The sequence below is a fragment of the Lissotriton helveticus genome, chromosome 11, assembly GCF_964261635.1.
Source record: "Lissotriton helveticus chromosome 11, aLisHel1.1, whole genome shotgun sequence".
Classification (NCBI taxonomy): domain Eukaryota; kingdom Metazoa; phylum Chordata; class Amphibia; order Caudata; family Salamandridae; genus Lissotriton; species Lissotriton helveticus.
In genome coordinates this window covers 75,235,291-75,255,804 of record NC_136072.1, presented here as the reverse complement: position 1 = coordinate 75,255,804, position 20,514 = coordinate 75,235,291, and the positions used below count along the sequence as shown (strand labels likewise).

The window sequence follows — 20,514 nt, the reverse complement described above, 5'->3', positions numbered from 1 at the left end:
TGGACTTGATAAAACATAAAAACATACAGTGTTTTCAATTTTTTAACAATACTACTTGGTATGCAAAGATAAATTATTTATCCATACATAAAAGAAATATAGAATTGAAGTGAGTAAACTCTGACCAAAATTCATAAATTGCGAATAGGTCGAAAAAACGTGCGTGCAAAGCAATAATTAATTCTCAATATCGTAATGCAGTAATCAGTCATTCTCGTGTTATACGATCATTTGCAGAATAGACAACTATTATATTGTTGTTTGTTTTGATACTCAATAAAGTTCCATTATTCAAACTTCCATTATTTTGTGTAGTACCCCTAAACAGAAAAGTTATAATCTGTCAACAAAAGCAGAGAACGGAAAATACAAGAAGCGTCCATGCCCCAGTGGGCGTTGTAACTTGCTAATTCATTACTATTAATGACATCCATTGCATTGCTGTCGATCTATTATTCAATAGATTCTTGTTTTGAAACATTGTAGCATGCCTGTACTGCAGCAAACACAGTGATTATAAACTGTCAAAAAGAATCATCTATGCCCAAGTGGGCTTTTTAACTGTAGATCCTACAAGTCATCTGTTTAGTGTTTCCCATGTGAGCCCAGCTTCACAATTTCGACCTTCAACCAAACTTGTATGTTTTAATCCAATACCATGATCAAAACTGTTGCCAAAAGTTACCTAAATGTTAAAAATATAAAATCAGACACCTGAAAAGGCAGACTGCAGTGATTCACATATTGTATAATTTCATTCAGCAAGGTGCACATCCAACACCTCACTTGAGTTTAAACCATTTGGAGTCATACACTCAAAATCAATTATATATCTGGACTCCAATTTGCGCAACATCAGTTCTCTGTTGCCTCCTCAAATCCCAAATCCACCATGTCTATGACCACCACCCGCAATAGACTTTCCTTTTGAAAATGGTGGTCATAAAAGTGACGTGCTACAGGATATTGCTGATTGCTATTTTTTATAGCCCGTACATGCTCCATCACTCTCTTTTTTGCTCGATGTATAGTACTACCTACATACCACCTGTCACAAGGGCAGATGAGTACATAGATACAGTACATGGTGTTGCAAGTCAAAGGTTTGCGAATTGTAAACTCTCTACCAGAGGTAGGGATGGTTATGGTTTCACAGTCCACACTTTTATGGCACGCTTTACAACTTCTACAGCATTTAAAACCTGCCTTTCCCTTTCCCCTTTCTTTGCTGATAACCAGATTGTGACTTAGTTCATCTCTCAGAGATTAGCATTTTCTGAAAGTGATCTGTGGATTGGAATTTAGATATGGTTTTAGATGTTGATCTGTCAGAAGAACATGCCATTGTTTATTAAAAATCCTTTTAATATCATGGGCCTGTCCTGAGAATGTAGCTGAATGAGAGAGTTATCAGCCGCGGGTAAATCCGCTTAATGAGAGAGTTCAGTGACAGCGAGTAGGAGAGGCTGCAGTAATTATCTCCGCAGACTCGCTCATTTGCGTGTTCCCCCCGCTTGAGGCCCAGATGCAGGCCTGTTTGATGTTAGCAGGCGCGTGTTCCCCCGCTTGAGACCCAGCTGCAGCCCTGGTTGATGTTATCAGGCGCGTGTAATTAGTGTACTGATCCGCTGCCTGAGCCCGGCTAGAGCCCTGGTTGATGGCAGCAGGCGCGTCTAATTTCGTTGAATGAGAGAGTTCAGTAACAGCGCGCAGGAGAGGCTGCAGTAATGTTACTTTCCAGGCCTCCAGCTGAACGCGTTTGTCAAGCCCCCAGGACATGGCCACAGCAGACCATCTTCTGATTAATGTACGACCCACATGGCATGAAGGGTGGAACGTAGCACACACCCCCAGCGTTTCTCACGCCCCCAGCGTGCCCCTTGATGCGGCGCAATCGTGTTCACATGTCATGAACGCTGGACACACGCCCCCAGCGTTTCTCACGCCCCCAGCGTGCCCCTTGATGCTGCGCAACAACGTAATTGGTGCTTGTATGTATGACTCACATGGCATGAAGGGCGAACACACGCCCCCAGCGTTTGTCACGCCCCCAGCGTTTGCCACGCCCCCAGCCCACGATGTGATCGCCGTACCACAAACCCAAGTAATAGTCACGCCCCCAGCCCACGCTCACAACATAACGCAGACACGCCAACAAGGGACTACTTTTCTGGCACGGTTCTTTTACCTTTTAAATGTATATGGTGTCCTACGGTACAATTGTATGTCTTGCACTGTATGATTGTGATGAACACCACTGTTTCTTAAAAAGTTAATAAAAACAATTTTTTCTTAAAATGTATATGGTGGCCGTCTGCATAGCCTATGTCCTTCTGCTGCAACTGCCCTTTCCAACGCTGTATTGGGTGTTGTGATTGGTGCTGTGGTTACTAAGATTACCCGCCTCAAAGGTTTGGGCTCACTCTTTATAATATTAGTATGGATATGGATATGGATATATATATATAGCACTAGAGATTAGAATGAGCGTGTTTAGTTCTTCCATATCAGGTGTGAGTAGTTCATTCATTCAGCCTGACATTCCTTTCCCGTTTCATAATTGACTTAAAAGTACATGTCCTCGGGTGCATTGTAAAAAGGGAAAGGGAAATACCGCTTTTCTGCTTGAAATTATGTATTATTCATAGAGCCACATGAAGCACGCAAAGGTCACAAGGTTAGAAACGTCACACGTAAGAGTGCTGGCAACTTGCCAGCCCTGCAGATGGTGTTTGCCGGATTTAGGTAAGGAGACTCGGAGAGCAAGGAAAGTTTAACTGCAACAAGGGGAGAAGATAGACAGAGGGTAGGAAAGAATAAACTTTCACCGCAGAAAAGACAATCGCTTACTTTTATGCTTTAGCAAGTATTTTTCGGGGGGTGCACCGTGTTCTCTTCTGCTTCATACCGGAGACTAAGGTGCCAGGAGCCCTGGATCCGAGCGGGGCTTCTGGAGGGGTCCTCACGTAGAACAGCTGGCCTGCCTCGCCCCTCGGAGTCATTGGTCCAGTTTCGGATTTTTTTTTTTTTTTTTAGTTTCATGGAGCGCGAACTCGACCCGAAGGTTTTGGAGAGCTTTACATGAAGCACCAGTTACATTACACAAGGTCACATTGTCCGACGCCGAGACTCAAACCTCATTCTCCAGTTCCAAAGTGGGCGGCTCCGGCCGTTATGCCACATCAATTCCACTTTGAGGGAGTAACTGAATTACACTGTTAGGTGGCCAGCAAAGACTTGAAATGTTATTTCATTCACATATTATGGATGAATCTGAATTCATGATAACATCCATCGCCATGGTACTTGACTGGAACAATCGCTGCCAGAAATAAGACTGTTATTTACCGCTCTTTAAAAATGCAGGAGTGGGGCTGAAGCACGTTATTAAAAAGTTATTATTTGCGTTATTATTGCTATTTTCTTCTGGTCCCATCTCAAAGCCTTACTCCCGATCACCCTAAAAAAACAACAATTCGGTTCAGCAATATATATTTTTTGCCTATGTTTGCCAGTTCATATGCTTCTACTGATGTGGGAAGATAAGCCCACCCCCATGTTCCATCCAGTGTTCAGTGTAATGGAAAATGAAGGGCAGTGCTAGAAATATGTGCTGTAGGGTCCCTGGGCAGTCAGAGGCTTACGGCGCCCTAAATGTAACAACTAGTGTCTTTTGCTTCTGGTGTCACAGGGCCACCGTACAGCAGACCCTCACCCTGGAATTTAATAAAAACAAATCAGACCTACTGCCTTTGTCACGAGTGTAAGGATGCAAACAATTAGATGATCATAAGCCCTTCAGTAACACAACTTTCAGCAGCATGACACATTTCAGGGTGGTATTACACCAATGCACCATTTCTGACTTCCTCTATTACCATGTCACTTCTGCTCTTAAAAACAGTGATCATTTTGTAAGAGTTTTATTTCAACCCTGAAACAAAGTTGCCTAACAATCCCAGAAGACCAACAACGATCAGTGTAATCTAAAGCCTCTGGACATAAAGTCCCAACTCTGATAGTGCTTAAAATGTAACAGAGGTTCCTGGGGTAATGCTTTCAATACCCGGGAGACATATGAAAACAAAGGTAAAATAACATGTAGGGCTTTTGTGGAGGCCTGCCACTCTTTTGGCAGGCTACAACATATGACATCATGGCTGCTGCTACCCCACTTCTCATAGGGGTACCTATAAAAGGCAAATGCCAATTTTTCTTAAACTCAGTGAGGGTTTATGGGGCGATTTCCTAAAGCACATGCGAAGGTTTTTGATCCCATAGGAAATAATGCTAAAATGACTAATTTGTAATGATATTTACTAAACATTACATGTAAAAAAATGATAGGGTGGTAATATTTTATTTTGCTAAAAAAAATATGAGCATGAAAATACATTAATACATTTTATGTTTCTGAATTGCAAAATTGATTTAGAACTCCATACTAATATGCAATTTAACAGATGCATGTTAAGGACATTCCTTCTTAATTGTGAGTCAGTGAGGTATCTATCAATGGTTTGTCATCATGATTCCAGTCATAAACCATTCATCTGTTACAAGGCCCAAAGTTGAGGTGATAACTGATTCACAAAGAGGAAGGAATCACTTTTGGATCCCTTCACCTTTGAGAATCTGTGTGTTCACCTTAGGGGCAGTAGGCCTCGGGACCACTGCCTTATCTCACTGGTGTTTTCCAAAACAGAAAACTTTTTTGTTCCTATTAAGGAACTTTGGCTAAATTTAAAAACAATGCTTGCCATTATAGAAAGGAATCACAGGGATAATCCCAGTGATTCTAGACAGTCATAGTGAGGATCACAAATTGCAACCAACCTGTTTAATCAAAATTATACATATAATTCTGCAACCCCCGCGAACATTTTTTTGTGAATTGACCTTCTTGATCAATCAATCAGGATTTATAAAGCACAGCAAATTACCCTGGAAGGTCTCAAGGTGCTGGAGTTTCTAGTTGCTTTGCGGTCCTTTGTTCATTCCAACAACCATGTCTGTCATTTTCTGAATTCCAGGATCGATGTGTCGTTCCTGAGGTGCAGGGGAAGGTTGTTACTGGCTTTGACCGCCAGGTAAGAGAAGGAGCTTCCTCCACTATTGGACTGGCAGATCCGGAGTGTGGCTGGTTGGTGAAGGTCAATTGTTTGTTGATGTATGCTGGTCCTTTATTGTGCAGGGCTTTGTATGTGTGGGCCATTATCTTGAACTGGTGTCCCTTCTGGATCGGGAGCCAATGTAGCTACTTGAAGTGTGGGGTGATGTAAGTCTGTCTGGGGAGGTCAAGGATGAGTATTGCCACCACAGTTTGTATAGTTTGAAGTCTTTTCAGGAGCCCTGCAGTGGTTCCTATATAAAGAGTGTTACTGTAGTGCAGCCTGCTGGTGTCGAGGGCTTGAGTGATGGTCATTCGGGTGTCAATCGGGAGCGATCTGAAGACCGTATGGAGCATGCATAGGGTGTGTAAGCAGGCGGATGGGACTGCCTTTTACTTGTTTCTGCATAGATAACTTGCTGTCGGAGGTGATGCCAAGGTTGCGGGCGTCGTCTCTCTGGGCGAGGGAAGGGACAAATTCAGCAGGCCAGCAAGTGTTGTTCCGTGGCAAGATGCTGTTTCCAAAGATGAGGACTTCCGTCTTGTCCAAGTTGATCTTGAGACAGTTGTCCTTCATCCAGGCAGCGACATTCATCATACATCTGTGGAAGCTTGTTCTGGTGGTGGAGGGGTCTTGTAAAAGCGATAGGATGAGCTGGGGGTCATCGGCATATGAGATGATGTTGAGTCCGTGTGATCTGATGGTGTTGGCCAGGGGGTCATGTACATGTTAAAGAGAGTGGGGTTGAGGGATGATCATTGTGGTACTCTGTAGATGGTCTGCTTGGGTTTTGAGGTGAACTGTGGGAGACAAAATCTCTGGGTTCTTCCGGTGAGGTGTAGAGGCAACCCATTTCAGGATGTCTCCTTGGATTCCGATTTGGTGAAGTCTGCTGATCAAGATAGGGTGGGAGACTGTGTTGAAGGCAGCTGACAGGTCTAGGAGGATGAATGCTGCTGTTTTGCAGCAGTCTAGGAGAGCCCTGATGTCGTTAGTGGCTGTTATCAGGGCTGTCTCAGTGCTGTGGTTGGCTTGAAATCAGGAATGAGAGGGGTTCAGGCGGTTGTGGTGTTCCAAGTGTTTGGCGAGTTGCTGGTTGATTGCCTTTTCAAGAACCTGCACTGGATAGGGGAGCAGGGAGATGGGCCAGTAGTTCTTCGGATCTGTTGAGTCAGTGAATGGTATCTTTAGGAGAGGGCACACTTCAGCGTGTTTACAGTCCTCAGGGAAGGAAGCTATGGTGATGGAGGTGTTCAGGACTTTCTTGACCTCGTCACCAATGTATTACTACTGAGGTTGGGGATGTGGTGGGGTCATGCGTCCATGGATGCTCCCGAGTGTATGGAGTTCATGATGGAGATTGTGGCTTGAGTTGTGAGAGGCTCAAAATGTGTGAGCATGTGTTTGTGGTTTGTGTTTGTGGGTGTGAGTAGTCCGATGCTGTCGTCTGCGGGGAGTTGGGGTGAAATTCCTGTAGATGGCTGAGACCTTGTTATGGAAGAAGTCCGCCAGGGTATTTATCTTTGTGAATACTTTTCTTTCCTCAAATGTTGCTCCCAAAAGGCACACAAAGGCTCTCTAACAGCAGGGCTTTACATCCAAATATCTCCAATTTTTCTCTAGGAATTTTTGGGAAACCATTAGCAGCATTTAAAAGTTGACATCTTCACTGACAACCCTACAAACCCTCGCTGCCCAGTCAAGCTCAGGGTCATGACAAGGGCAATTAGAAGTAGACACTGAATAATTCAAAGATTAGATTTTTGACCTATCAGGGAAATTCTGACCCCTCGTGAGAGGGAAAAAAGAAACTTGTTGGTACTTAAAAAATTATATCAGTTTTCAGGGTTTGTGAAATTGGCTCATTAAGTGGCCGTTTAGCAGAAAATAATGTGCACTTTTCTGAGTGCACATAAAATGGCTAACCTTCACGCAAACACAACTCCTGAGTGTCTGGTGTCCTCCAATATGTCCATGACATACAGTCTCTTCACTTGAAGTTCTTTTAGGAGGCCGACTTTTTATGTAGTGGGCCAATGTAGGGGAAAACCTTGAAAAAAGTCTACATGACCCTTATTGGTTTACAGGGGCTTACTTCAATAATCCCAAGTGCTCCATTTGTGGTAGAGTGGTCAAGCAGGTTAGGCTTATCAGAGGGGAGGCTTAAGCATTCGTTGCACACACAGAGTCAATAAATAATTAACACACTCAAGAAGAAATTTAAGATCAACTTAGACAAGTAACCTAGATTTTTATATAAATTTAGACATCAAGATCATCCGAATCAGGTAAGTACTGTGGGAGTTAGGAATTTTACCAGAAATCGGTTAAATAGTCAAATATCGTTTTTTGAGGTGTGAGCCCCAAACATGGTTATGCTATCCTATTGGAGGAAAGACATATACACTAAAACAGTACTTGCAGTCGGTGTACAGGGATACCCTTTTGAACTTAAGGTGCTGGGGGAACAAAGACTGAAGAAACACCAGCAGTTTGGGTGTACCTGCCCTAGTGTGTACGGGTGCAGAGATGTTGTACGGGTTGATAGCCTTGAACTCTAAACTGTTGAAGTCAATGGTACCTGTAACAAAAAGGCTGCAAGTGGAGTCTAGCAGAACGCAAAAAAGGGGGGCTCTGCTCATGCTCATGGGGTTCTCTGGAGCTAGGAGATGCAGTCAGTTTCCGTGAAGTCGGGATGTGGGGCTTGGGTGCAAAGGGATATGGCTGGCTGGTCCTTTGCATTTTAAGCTCTCATAGTTGTCTTTGGTTTTACAGAGTATGGGTAAACCGGACACCTGGGCCACTCTCGTTGTGAGCCTCACTGGCTTTAAAGTCCCTCGATGTCAGGTCAGTCTTACTTGGCGCTGGTGTCTGATTGGACACCTACAAGTTTTGGTTTATGCAGGTACTCTGGTATCCAGGATATTGGAGGAGTTAGGCTCCTGGAGGGTCTAGCGACTTGAAACTCGGTAGAGAAATGGGGCTGATCTTCTAGAGCCACAAAGACCTCCTCCTGATGTGCTACTCCCTTGGTGGGTCCTATGGCCAACAACACGGTGTACCTGGCAAATGCAGTTGGTGCCTTCAGATGCAGCAGGATGGCTCTCCCACCACAAGGCAGATGCTAGTTAGTTGGTGAAGGCTGGGCAGTCCTTTAAGTGTTGGGGAGGATGCACAGCATTTTAGATTTGTCTGGTCTTTGCAGTTGTTGATGTACCAGCAGCCAGGCAGGGTTTGGCACTAAATTTAGAGCAGGTCCTCGGATCTTGCATTATCAGCTTTTCTATGTCCTTATTCTGTTCCCAGGACAACAAACCTGTTTGTCTGGCATTGAGGAGACTCCTAAGTACTGAATTTCTAGGCATTTAGGGGAGTGTCAGGTAGTAACCAGTGGGCTACCTACCGCATGGGAGTCTGCACCTCCTATATGACCCTGTCCTGTGAGAAGTGGGCATAATCCTGGCCCAGAGTTCCTAGTTTCACTAAAATCAAAATGGCGAAGCCCTTCTCTGACTGTCCACTTCAGGTGGTCCGCCCTAGGTAAATGCCCTGCCTGCAGGTATGACACGACTTTTGGCTAGCAAAGTTCCCACCTGCTCTGGTGCCATATGGGCCCCAGGGCAGGGGGTGGCGTTCCCCAGGTCTGAGGGAAGGTGGGGTTGCATATCAAAGGCAGAAGAGGCTTTGAGGCCTCTGGCCTTGGTATGCTAAATCATTAGCTATCCTGCTGGAGGAGGTGTGAACACCTTCAGCTGGAGCAGGCATTGTTTCTTGTCTCTAAGAGCGTGGGCTCTTACCTACATGGGGTCTGAAACTTGTCTGCGGTGGCAGGCTGGAAGTTACCAGACAGCCAACACACTAGAGAAGTAGTATGTTTACAGAGGGTACCTCTAAGGTGCCCTCTGGGTGCATGTCACAATAAATCTGATACTGGTATCAGTATATATTTATTGAGGTGAGGTGTTTGATACCAAAGACCATTATTTTCAGTGGACCCATTATGTTGCTGGGTAACTCGTAATGACCAGTGCCCAGTACTTACCTCTAACATGGCTTCCTGATCACTTGCAATGTCTTAGTAATGGGACTAGACATCACAGGGGCATAGCTGCTCATGCCGAGGGGGGGCCTCACAAGTTATATAATGCACTCTGCCTCAGGGCTCTAAGACCTAATGTAGTAGTGACTTATATATAAGACATGCCAAGTGCTTGGGCATTGCACACAGGGAGTGTGCAATGTTGTGTTTTCAGAATGGCTTGTGCCATTTCATGCATTGTGCAATGGCAGTCTGCATGCAGTGTTTGTCTGGGTCTTTTTGGGTGGTATAATACATGCTGCAGCCCATATGCACCCTCTTTAGTTCCCATGCCCTGTGCACCATAGGCACTATTTACCAGAGACTTACAAGGGTGCTAACGTCCTTGTCAATTGGATTACAATTAACATGTTGCAGTTTTAGGGAAGGAGCACTGCCACTTGGGGCCTGCTTAGCAGAGACCCAGTTCACATCCAGTCAAGAACATCAGTACCAGTGGGGGAAAAGTGGGGTTGACCATGTCAAAAGGAGGCATTTTCCTACAGTTGTGTTAATTCATCTCTTGCTTATTTTTCACTTTGCATTTGACAGACACCTGTATCAATGTCAAACTATCACTTAAGGTTTTTTTTCTTTTAGATAAGAGTGCATGCGTAACATATTTGCACATATTATATGCGATAACTTTCTAACCTACAGCTCTGAGATGACACCACCAATTTGCCTCAGTGGAAGTACCTAGAAAGGCCATGTGCATTGGCATAGTCAGTCCCAGGTTGGTTTTCCACTGTAAAGTCCATTGACTGTGGATAGATGGACCACCTCAACAGTTTGGGGTTTCCACCTTTTATTTGCATTAACCATCTGAGAGGCCTGTGGTCCTTTTGAATAAGGAAATGAGCACCAAACAGGGATGGTCTCAGCTACTTCAGTGACCAGACCACAGCAAAGGCTTCCCTCTCTATGGAACTCCAACGGTGTTCTCTTTGGAGTAACATTCTGCAAATAAAAGCAAATAAAATAAAAGGGTGGCATAATACATGCTGCAGCCCACAGGCACCCTCTTTAGTACCCATGCCCTAAGTACCATGGGCGCCATTTACCAGGGACTTGCAAGGGTGCTAAAGTCCTTGCTAATTAGATTTCAATTGAACATGTTAGTTTTAGGGACAGAGCACTGGCACCGGGGGCTGATTAGCAGGGATCCAGTGCACATCCAGTCGAGCAGTATGCAGAAATGCCAACTGACCTGATGTGACGAGGGTCCCACCAGGGCAGTTGGAATTTCTGCAAACATGGATACCCAAAATGACTTAAATGGACAACAAGCCCCTAAAGACATCCTAGCATATTCCTAAAAGATCCCTTTGGGGGGACTAAAACTGACCTGAAACTAGGAAAATATTCCTCATGATTCTGGCCATGGGAGGAATAGCATACTATGTTGGGATACCAGGCACATGCATATACCAACCCTGATAAAGCGCTATTGGGCAAAACACATTGGCGCGGCTGATTGACTTATGATAAAGGAAACAATGAAATTGGATTCGAATAAAATTGGATTTGAATATAAATACATGACTCCTAATTGACTGAATTCGATTGAATCGATGCTATCTGCGATTTTTGGATGAAAATAATTTCTTCTCTTTGAACTTTCATTACTCAAAATGAGACAAAGAAATTGTGATTATTAGCACTCCTTTTTATAAGATTCTGTAGAAAAGTTTGACAGAGTGTGATTCCTAAGCACCAATGTCACCTAAAGTTGAGAGTAACAGTTCTTGATTCATAAAACAAGAAATATAAACTAGTGCAATCCCAGATGACCTACACTGCTTATGTGTTGTTTATGTAAATTACCTACTGGCGGTCGCCAGTAGGTATATATAGTTAGGATTTTTTCTCTATGGGTTTTTTGAAAATTCTATGTCTAATAACTTTGGCGTTTGTGGACGGAATTGGCTGAAATTTTCAGGAAAATGGCACATTTTGTTTCTGAGCAGCCCTTGAAAATTTGGGGGGGGTTCGTCCAGTGGGGGCCGAGAAAAAAGGGGGGTCCCAAAACGTGTTTTTAACATTGAGTTTTCCATAGGGCGGTTGGCCTCACTTTTAGCCCGAACGGCTGAATGGATTTGCACGAAACTTGGCAAAATTGTAGGGACTGGTAGCCCGATGTGCCTTTTGTAGGTCTCAATATATGTGCTCCAGTGGATTTTGAGAAATTAACGTTTAAAAAAAGATATATATCTGTAACAGCGGACCGGGCAGCGCACTGGTTCGCGGACTTTTCGCGCAACGGAGCTTTGTGAAGCGAAGCTGATTGGTTCTCCGGCGTCTGTCAACATTCCAAACAGTCCGTAGCGGCCGCCATCTTGTCTCTCGGTAGGATCGAGAGACAAGAGGAGGTCAAAACAAAGGGGGAAATAACTATAAGGGGGCATAGTAGATCCTCGCTGACCCCCTAGGTTTGATGTGGAGGTTTTAAAAGGGCCCCGCGGGGCAAAAAAAAATAATAATAATAATAATCGAACGGCTGAATGGATTTGCACGAAACTTGGCAAAATTGTAGGGACTGGTAGCCCGATGTGCCTTTGCTAGGTCTCAATATATGTGCTTCAGTGGATTTTGAGAAATTAACGTTCAAAAAAAGATATATATCTGTAACAGCGCACCGCTTCGCGTACTTTTCGCGTTACGGAGCTTTGCGAAGCGAAGCTGATTGGCTCTCCGGTGTCTGTAAACATTCCAAACAGTACGTAGCGGCCGCCATCTTGTCTCTCGGTAGGATCGAGAGACAAGAGGAGGCCAAAGCGAAGGGGCAAATGACCATAAGGGGGCATAGTAGATCCTCGCTGACCCCCTAGGTTTGATGTGGAGGTTTTAAAAGGGCCCCGCGGGGCAAAAAAAAAAAAATAATAATAATAATCGAACGGCTGAATGGATTTGCACGAAACTTGGTAAAATATTAGGGACTGGTAGCCCGATGTGCCTTTGCTATGTCTCAATATATGTGCTTCAGTGCATTTTGAGAAATTAACGTTCAAAAACAAGATATATATCTGTAACAGCGCTCCGCTTCGCGGAGATAAAATTATATCTGTATTACCTAGCTGTTGCTAACACCAGTTAGCGACGGCTAGTAGGAGATAGCGACCATCTTGGGTCCCACTTTGCATGTGAGTGATATTTATCACTAATGACATGCAAAGTGGGCATGCCAAGATGTTAGCGACTGGAAACAGTCGCTAACATCGCTATCTCCTATTATCAACTTTTGGAAATATTCGAGATAAGCGCGAATATCTCCAAAAAGTAACAGCTGCCCTGAGCAGTTCTTAGCCATGTTATCCAATGGGAGGTGGATAACATGGCTAAGAGCATTAGCTCGGTAATGCATGAATATCGCGGAGTTTTCAGCGATATTAATGCATTGCGCTCGTTTTTTATCGTATTTGCGATAAACCTTGATAATAGCAAGGTTTATCTGCGATAATTTCTGACGGTAAAAAAATCTTTGCAATGCATCGTTAGGGATAAATATCGCTTAACTTTGGTAATATGCCCCAACGTCTGTTAACGTTCGATTCGAAGGAAATCAGGAATTGTTGAAAAACATTGTGTGCGCCATCTTGTCTTTTTTCAAATGCCACACTTTTGTCGTGCACGGCAGCCATTTTAGATGCCTTGACCAGACCCACTCTGTGCACGCTGTCGATCCTTAGCATGGCTCCCCACCCTCGCAAGCATCTCACCCAGGCAGTGGTCACCCCCGCTCTCTGTCTTATGCATGGGTAATAAACCTCCCCCCATCTGCGCTGCTCTTCCCTGAGAATCACACCCTGTGCCCGCCCGACACCTCCCTTTCGCCCTATTCACTACCGCACCCTCTGACACTCCTTTTCCTCTGTGTCCGATTGTCCAGGCCGGTCCTAGGCTATCAGCTAGCCCTGCAGATGTAGTTTATGGCCACAGCTGTAAAGAATCACCCCTCTTCAAAGGAGTTATAGTAGATCAAGGCCCACACTCGATGAGATCCGTCACAGCAGAAGCGTTGCTATTATCTGAAAACCATCCTGTATTGTGATTGGGGAGGGGACCGAGCGTGAAGCGGAAGATTCCAGGGATGACTCTTTGTACATCAAAGTTTTTACAATTATGTGTCACATTAAAAATATATAGCACTCCGACAAAGTAGTAAGATTATAAAACTTTAATAATTTATAAATATATACAAGAAAACAAAAATAGTAATAACATATAAACATTTTTAGAGAAAAACAACGAAGTAGCGGTCGGCTGTGCGAATAGTCCCAACGCAGCACAACGTCCAGATTTCCGGCGTGGGGCGTCGCGGGGGGTGGGTCATCAGTAGCAAACTGTTGTGCGAATAGTTCCAAGGCAGCAGAACGCGCCGAAATCTAGATGACACGAAAGTGATGTCTAGTAAGTTGCCACCCAGCAAATAACGGCGTGGGGCGTCGCGGGGGGTGGGTCATCAGTAGCAAACTGTTGTGCGAATAGTTCCAAGGCAGCAGAACGATGGCACCAAGGTGATGTCCAGTAAGTTGCCGCACTGGTTTTGGTATCCTACAATGCTGCTCCGAATAACGGCGTGGAGCGCCCCGGGGGAGGCGGCGTGAACGGGCCTCTCCAGGTGGAGTCTCATCTGTTTTAGTGGGGCGCCCCTTTACCGTTTCAGTTGCCATTCCGTCCGCTTTTGGTCCACTGTGTCAAAATCCGCCATTCAGCTGAGTTGCGCCCACTCTTGCGGTGCAGCGATAGGCGGCTGCCACAGGACTCTCAAAATGGCGGCAGGCTCTTTCCTTTTTGGGCGTGGTCCACTGAAATGGCCCTGGGACACCTTGGAAATCGGACGCTTGTCTGCTAGGTCTTGGACCCCATTCTCGAAAGCGTCCCCTCCGCCTTGAGAATTCATCAAAAGTTTTGGGGGCCCCGACTCCTGCAGGCTTCTGGTGGGGAGCGGCTGCCATGATTGCTCGCGGAATGACCACGACGGAGCTACGAGATGGTGGTGCTCTCATGCTGACGCCAGTTTAGTCTGAAACATCCAGAAACAAGGTGGGGCTTTCATCGTTTGGGGGAAAAAAAAAGTTTTCATCCAATGAAAAGTGTTGTTTTTAGGTCATATGATCAAGCCTTCCATCATTCGGAAACCAAAAGTAAAATGAACCAATGAAAAGTTTTATAAACAAGTCACATGACCTGTTATGCGGCATAGGGTATAAAATGCGGAGAAAATACGTTGGCACGTGAGGCGGCGTCAGTAGCGGACCGATGTGCGAATAGGCCGAAGGCAATACAACGCGCCAAGATCCGGATGGCACCGAGGTGGTGTCATAGTTGAGAGTTCTGAGCAGCGGTTGTAACACTGTCTGAAGCTTATTTGCAGCTGCTGCAGCTTCACTACGCGCCAAGATCCGGATGGCACCGAGGTGGTGTGTAGCAAGTTGCCGCACTGGTGTGGCCATCCTACAATGCTGAAAGTCGGCGTGGGGCGCCCCGTTGGCCTGTGAGTTTGCGTCAGTAGCGGACCGATGTGCGAATAGGCCGAAGGCAACACAACGCGCCAAGATCCGGATGGCACCGAGGTGGTGTCTAGTAAGTTGTCGCACTTCTGTGGCCATCCTACAATGTTGAAAGTCGGCGTGGGGCGCCCCGTTGGCCTGTGAGATGGCGTCAGTAGCGGACCGATGTGCGAATAGGCCGAAGGCAGCACAACAATATTTTCTGACTGACACCACAAGGCGCTGAGATGCCAAGATCCGGATGGCACCGAGGTGATGTCTAAGTTGCGGACTGATGTGCGAATGGGGCCAAAGGCAGCGTAACAATATTTTTTGTATGGAAGATACCACTAGGCGTTGAGATGCCAAGATTCGGATGGCACTGAGGTGATGTCTAGCAAGTTGGTGTGGTCATCCTACAATGCTGAAACTCGGCGTGGGTCGCCCCATTAGCCTGTGAGATGGCGTCAGTAGCGGACCGATGTGCGAATAGGCCGAAGGCAGCACAACGCGCCAAGATCCGGATGTCACCGTGGTGGTTTCATAGTTGAGAGGCACTTCATCTGCAGTGGGGCGCCGAGATCCGGATGGCACCGAGGTGATGTCTAGCAAGTTGCTGTACTGGTGTGGTCATCCTACAATGCTGAAACTCGGCGTGGGTCGCCCCATTAGCCTGTGAGATGGCGTCAGTAGCGGACCGATGTGCGAATAGGCCGAAGGCAGCACAACGCGCCAAGATCCGGATGTCACCGTGGTGGTTTCATAGTTGAGAGGCACTTCATCTGCAGTGGGGCGCCGAGATCCGGATGGCACCGAGGTGATGTCTAGCAAGTTGCTGTACTGGTGTGGTCATCCTACAATGCTGAAACTCGGCGTGGGTCGCCCCATTAGCCTGTGAGATGGCGTCAGTAGCGGACCGATGTGCGAATAGGCCGAAGGCAGCACAACGCGCCAAGATCCGGATGTCACCGTGGTGGTTTCATAGTTGAGAGGCACTTCATCTGCAGTGGGGCGCCGAGATCCGGATGGCACCGAGGTGATGTCTAGCAAGTTGCTGTACTTGTGTGGTCATCCTACAATGCTGAAACTCGGCGTGGGTCGCCCCATTAGCCTGTGAGATGGCTGTTCTTTGGATTTGGGCCTGGTCCACCAAAATGGCCCTGGGACACCTTAGAACTCGGACGCTCGATTTTTTTTTCCTTTCCTGTACATGCAAAAAAAGGTAAATGCCCGGTACGTTACACGCTTCATCTGCCACGATGAACTCTCCAGAGGAACCGAAAAAAAATATAGTTGTGGTAACTATACCATGCATCGTCATATGGAGAGGTGGCACCAATTAATTATAGTGCTGCATAAAAGAGAGATTTGGAGGAGAACCCCTGACCTGCTAGTACATTCATCAAAGAAGTGGCACTGAGAGCTTCAGAGGCAAGGGAAACGGTCCCAAATATTTAGAAGAACTTTGGAAAGATTAAAATGACATGTTTAGATTGTGGCAAATTAATTTCATGTGGACAGATGAGTGTTACTCTAATAAATACAGCATATGAACATCATCATAGTCGATGGTTGGTAGAGACATTTTGACTATATCCTGGACCTGCCCGTCCTCGCCCAAAATGGCGCCAGAATAAATGGGACTCGTAACTCCTTGTTGTGTACTGGTTGCAGAACCTTGAAATCACGAGATACGTATGCAGTTTTGAAGCACATGGCGGGCGGGGACAAGAATTGATTGAATATTTCGACATCCCTATTGATATTAAGTTCTGATGTGTTATTGATTACTGTACTGTTGAAAGTTCGAATTAACGTCACCCATGGTACTTGCCCGCAAATGTATATCTAGATAATTTTATTGTAACTGGCCCTGTCGTATTTTAATTATAAAATGTACGTCCACCGATTCCGTAACTGTTAGACACCTTAGTTCTTGCAACCTAATGGCCCGCCCGTTACGTTCCTCTACAGTGTAAATGTCTATTCATCATATACGATTACAGTTTGCTCTGTGGCAGGCCCACGTGGTTATAGGCTCGTATTTGTATAATGAAATTTTCTCAATAAAGGTTTTTAAAAGAAAACATGGTAGTAGTATATACATTGGTAAAGTTTTTAATAATAGTGACTGTTTTAGAATCATTAAAAGGCAAGTGAAATAAAGCAGACCAATTACATGAAGGGTAAAAGGTATAATACGAAGGAACGCAGTAAAGATAAATGGTCAAGGGCTGTTGTGTTTTCTATTCCTGCAACATAAAGTGATCGATAAGAATCTCATATTCAGGCGTATCGGCGACTAAGACAGCAGGTCGACCCTCTTTTGCTCAACGGCTCCGTCATGGGACGAAGAAACGCTCTTTTTCTCGAAAAAAGAATATATTTTACTTGCAGGACAGTTGTAAAATTTCCGGGAAAGTACATTAGCCTGGAACATTATAACATATATTTAAGAAAAAATAATGTTCGGAAGTAATGAAAAGCGTAATTTGTAGGTCATATGACCAAGCCTTTCATCATTACAATAAGAAAAGTAAAATGAACCAATGAAAAGTTTTATTAACAAGTCACATGACTTGTTATGCTTACGTTACGCACTGCGCGCCCCGGATGACTTCCGGATGCGCTAACGCGGCGCGTCATATGACGCATTACGCGACAACGCAGGTACAGAATATAGTCAAAATGTCTCCACCAACCAGCGGTCGGAACACAACCCCTTTCAGCAGGCTAAATAGTTCTGTTAAATGACAACAGAAGGGACAGGCAACAAGAACCATCAGTCAAAGAGGGGAGAGCTAGTTCTTCTCTACCGGGTTACATTGGGGCGCTACCGGAACTGATCGAATTGGTAGTCTACAGTGTTTCTGGATGTTTCAGACTGAAGCTGGGGTTAGCATGAGAGCAGCACCATTTCGTAGCTCCGTCGTGGTCATTCCGCAACCAATCATGGCAGCCGTTCTTTATCGTTATTTTGGGCGGGGTGGGTGGCGGAGCCGAGCTGTTTTGCAGCCATCATTGTGTGGAGTTCAGTTCATCTCACTAGTTTTGTATTTGTCATGAGGGGTTGTTCCTAATGTTTCTATTTTAGCGAGGTCAAAAAGAGATCCCATTAGTGGCCTACTGATTTTGCTCGATTCCTTTTCTTTTTTTTTTACACAATTTTTCGTTATCTGCAAAGACTAAACAGAGTATTGCGACTCTGTGTTTGTTTGTAAATAGAGAATGAACCAAAGAGAACTAATTCTAAAACAGTAAATACTTGGATAACAATCAATCAAATGGAGAAAGAAGCAGGCACGACGGATTACAATGGGGGCAAAGACCTGCGTTAACTACCTTTCACTATCTGCAAAGAGAGAGTACTCCTAATAGAAATGAGGGGGGGGGGCACCATTCAAAGCAGATCAGTGTGCATAAACACGAAAATGTTTTCACTTACCACGTACTTGACATTCGACAGCTTATGATATTTGCTATTAAAAAACCATTGAAATTCACTGAAAAAACCATAGGTTATAGACCATATATAGTTAGGAATTAGCATTTACAAAACCTTGAAAATTCACTGAAAAAACCATAGGTTATAGACCATATATAGGGGCCGATTAGGATGGCGGTTTTTCCGCATCCTCCGGGCCGGCGGAAGTGTCCGCCGGCCTGGAGGATGCGGAAAAACCGCGGCGGAGACTCCAAAGACCCACCGCCAAATTAGGATGGCTGGTGGGTCTGATAATCTGTCCGCCGCTTTTCCGCCGCGGTCGGAAGGCGACCGCGGCGGAAAAGCACTAACATGTCTGGTGGTGTCTATCAGACACCGCCAGGCATATTAGGATGTCTGAAAATACATGCTTTTCCGCGGCGGCTTTACCGCCGTGGAAAAGCATACGGACCTTCACTTCGGGGGCCCGTTGCGGGCCCCCTGGGTGAAGGTGGGGTGGGGGGTGCACATGGGGGGTACCTATGGTACCCCCCTGCATTTGCGTGCACAATGCAGCAGGCACCGCGCGGTGCCTGCCGCTTTGTGCACGCAAATGCTGTGCATGGATTTTTTACATTGCGGCGGGTGCAGCTTGAAGCTGCACCCGCCGCAATGTTAGAGATAGAGGATGTGACCGCCACCCTGGCGGTCACATCCTAATTTGATCGGAGGGAACGCCGCAGCCCATGCGGACGTTCCCTCCTCCTCAGGGGTTGCGGACGGACTCAAGTCCGTCCGCGATCCTAATCGACCCCTATAGGAATTAGCATTTAAAAAACCTTATTTTACTCACACAAAACCATTGAAATTCCATATATAGTTAGTTGCACTAACTATATATCGCGCACCTGCAATCCACTGCTGATCATGTCACATATTACATCATTCATGACATGGTCAGTGACATCACTGATGACATCACTGATGACATCTCAAATGACATCACTGATGACATCACTGATGACATCTCATTTGACATCATTCTTGTGCTAATACGATAAACCTCTTCAGACTCTAATATAACCTTAGATACACTCAGTGTATACAGACACTCACACACTTCCACTCATCCATGGAGTTACTCACACACCCAGTCAGTCATGCAAAGAAACAATCTCATCTCCATTTCTTCAACTATACAGTTAAACACACCTTACTTATTGAAACATATACTAACACATATTTACTCTCTTATACAATCCCTGATACAAGTTCACAATGATCGATACAACCACTCACTCATTCGGTGGCTCTCATGCACAGTTATTTATATATGCCAACTCTCACATGTACTGTGTTTTACATATGTACTTACTATGACATGTAGCATTGAGATATCCATTCACTCATCAATACACTCATGCACACAGTCAACTGCCCATGTAGCTGTTTCCACATGCACTCTTGAACTCATACACCTAGTGAATAAACTGTTCACACATCTATGCATAGAGTCACACACCTTCCAGCCACCCCCACACAAACTCAATCTCCCATAGAAATACTTGGGCAAGCAATTAATAACACATATAGCCTCTCGTATAGCTAATGATCAACACATGCAGCAGTTTACAGAACAACAGACATAATGATGCACAAATTAAGACAGTTTAGTCACTAACCCATGCATTCAGTGAGACACATTTAATCACTCACTCATACAGTCAGTCACGCACCTACTAAATCCTTCATCCAGACACTTATACATCCACTCATTCTTCAATATGTAAGATATATTTTAACTTTACAGAAACATACAGTCACTGGATGTTGTCATCAGTGATGTCATCAGTGATGTCATTTGAGATGTCATCAGTGATGTCATCAGTGATGTCACTGACCATGTCATGAATGATGTAATATGTGACATGATCAGCAGTGGATTGCAGGTGCGCGATATATAGTTAGTGCAACTAACTATATATGGAATTTCAATGGTTTTGTGTGAGTAAAATAAGGTTTTTTAAATGCTAATTCCTAACTATATATGGTCTATAACCTATGGTTTTTTCAGTGAATATAAATATAGGCAAGCAATGTATTCATATGCACACGGTGAATGTTAATACTTTGAATATGTATGCATGAATTTTCATAACCACATGATTATATCCCCAATGCCAGATCATTATATCCCAATTATATCCCTAATACTCTAGGGTCCTGTGTCAGTGGGATGTCCATTACAAGAAATATAATAAGCAAAAGGTTAATAGTCCTTTTTGGGATATCATGTGTAAAAACAACCAAAATTACAACTCACAGGCTGTCCTTTGTATGTACAGTAAAAACTTTTGAACCTGCCTAGACCATCCATCAAGATGCAATTGTCAAAAATAAATATACCAC

General features: G+C 44.8%; 1 protein-coding gene across 5 annotated transcripts in view; it reads right to left on the bottom strand.

The window, feature by feature from the left end:
- Positions 1 to 20,514, bottom strand: part of LOC144791618 (dehydrogenase/reductase SDR family member 4-like) — a 379,701-nt gene that overhangs the window by 113,776 nt on the left and 245,411 nt on the right. The window contains exon 1 of one of the 5 annotated variants that reach the window (XM_078666347.1): positions 2,851 to 2,986. The exons of the other annotated variants lie outside the window; for them this stretch is intronic. The gene's annotated coding sequence lies outside the window, so the exon portion shown is untranslated. Of the gene's footprint in view, positions 1 to 2,850; positions 2,987 to 20,514 lie in introns of those variants that run through there. 5 annotated transcript variants of the gene reach the window in all.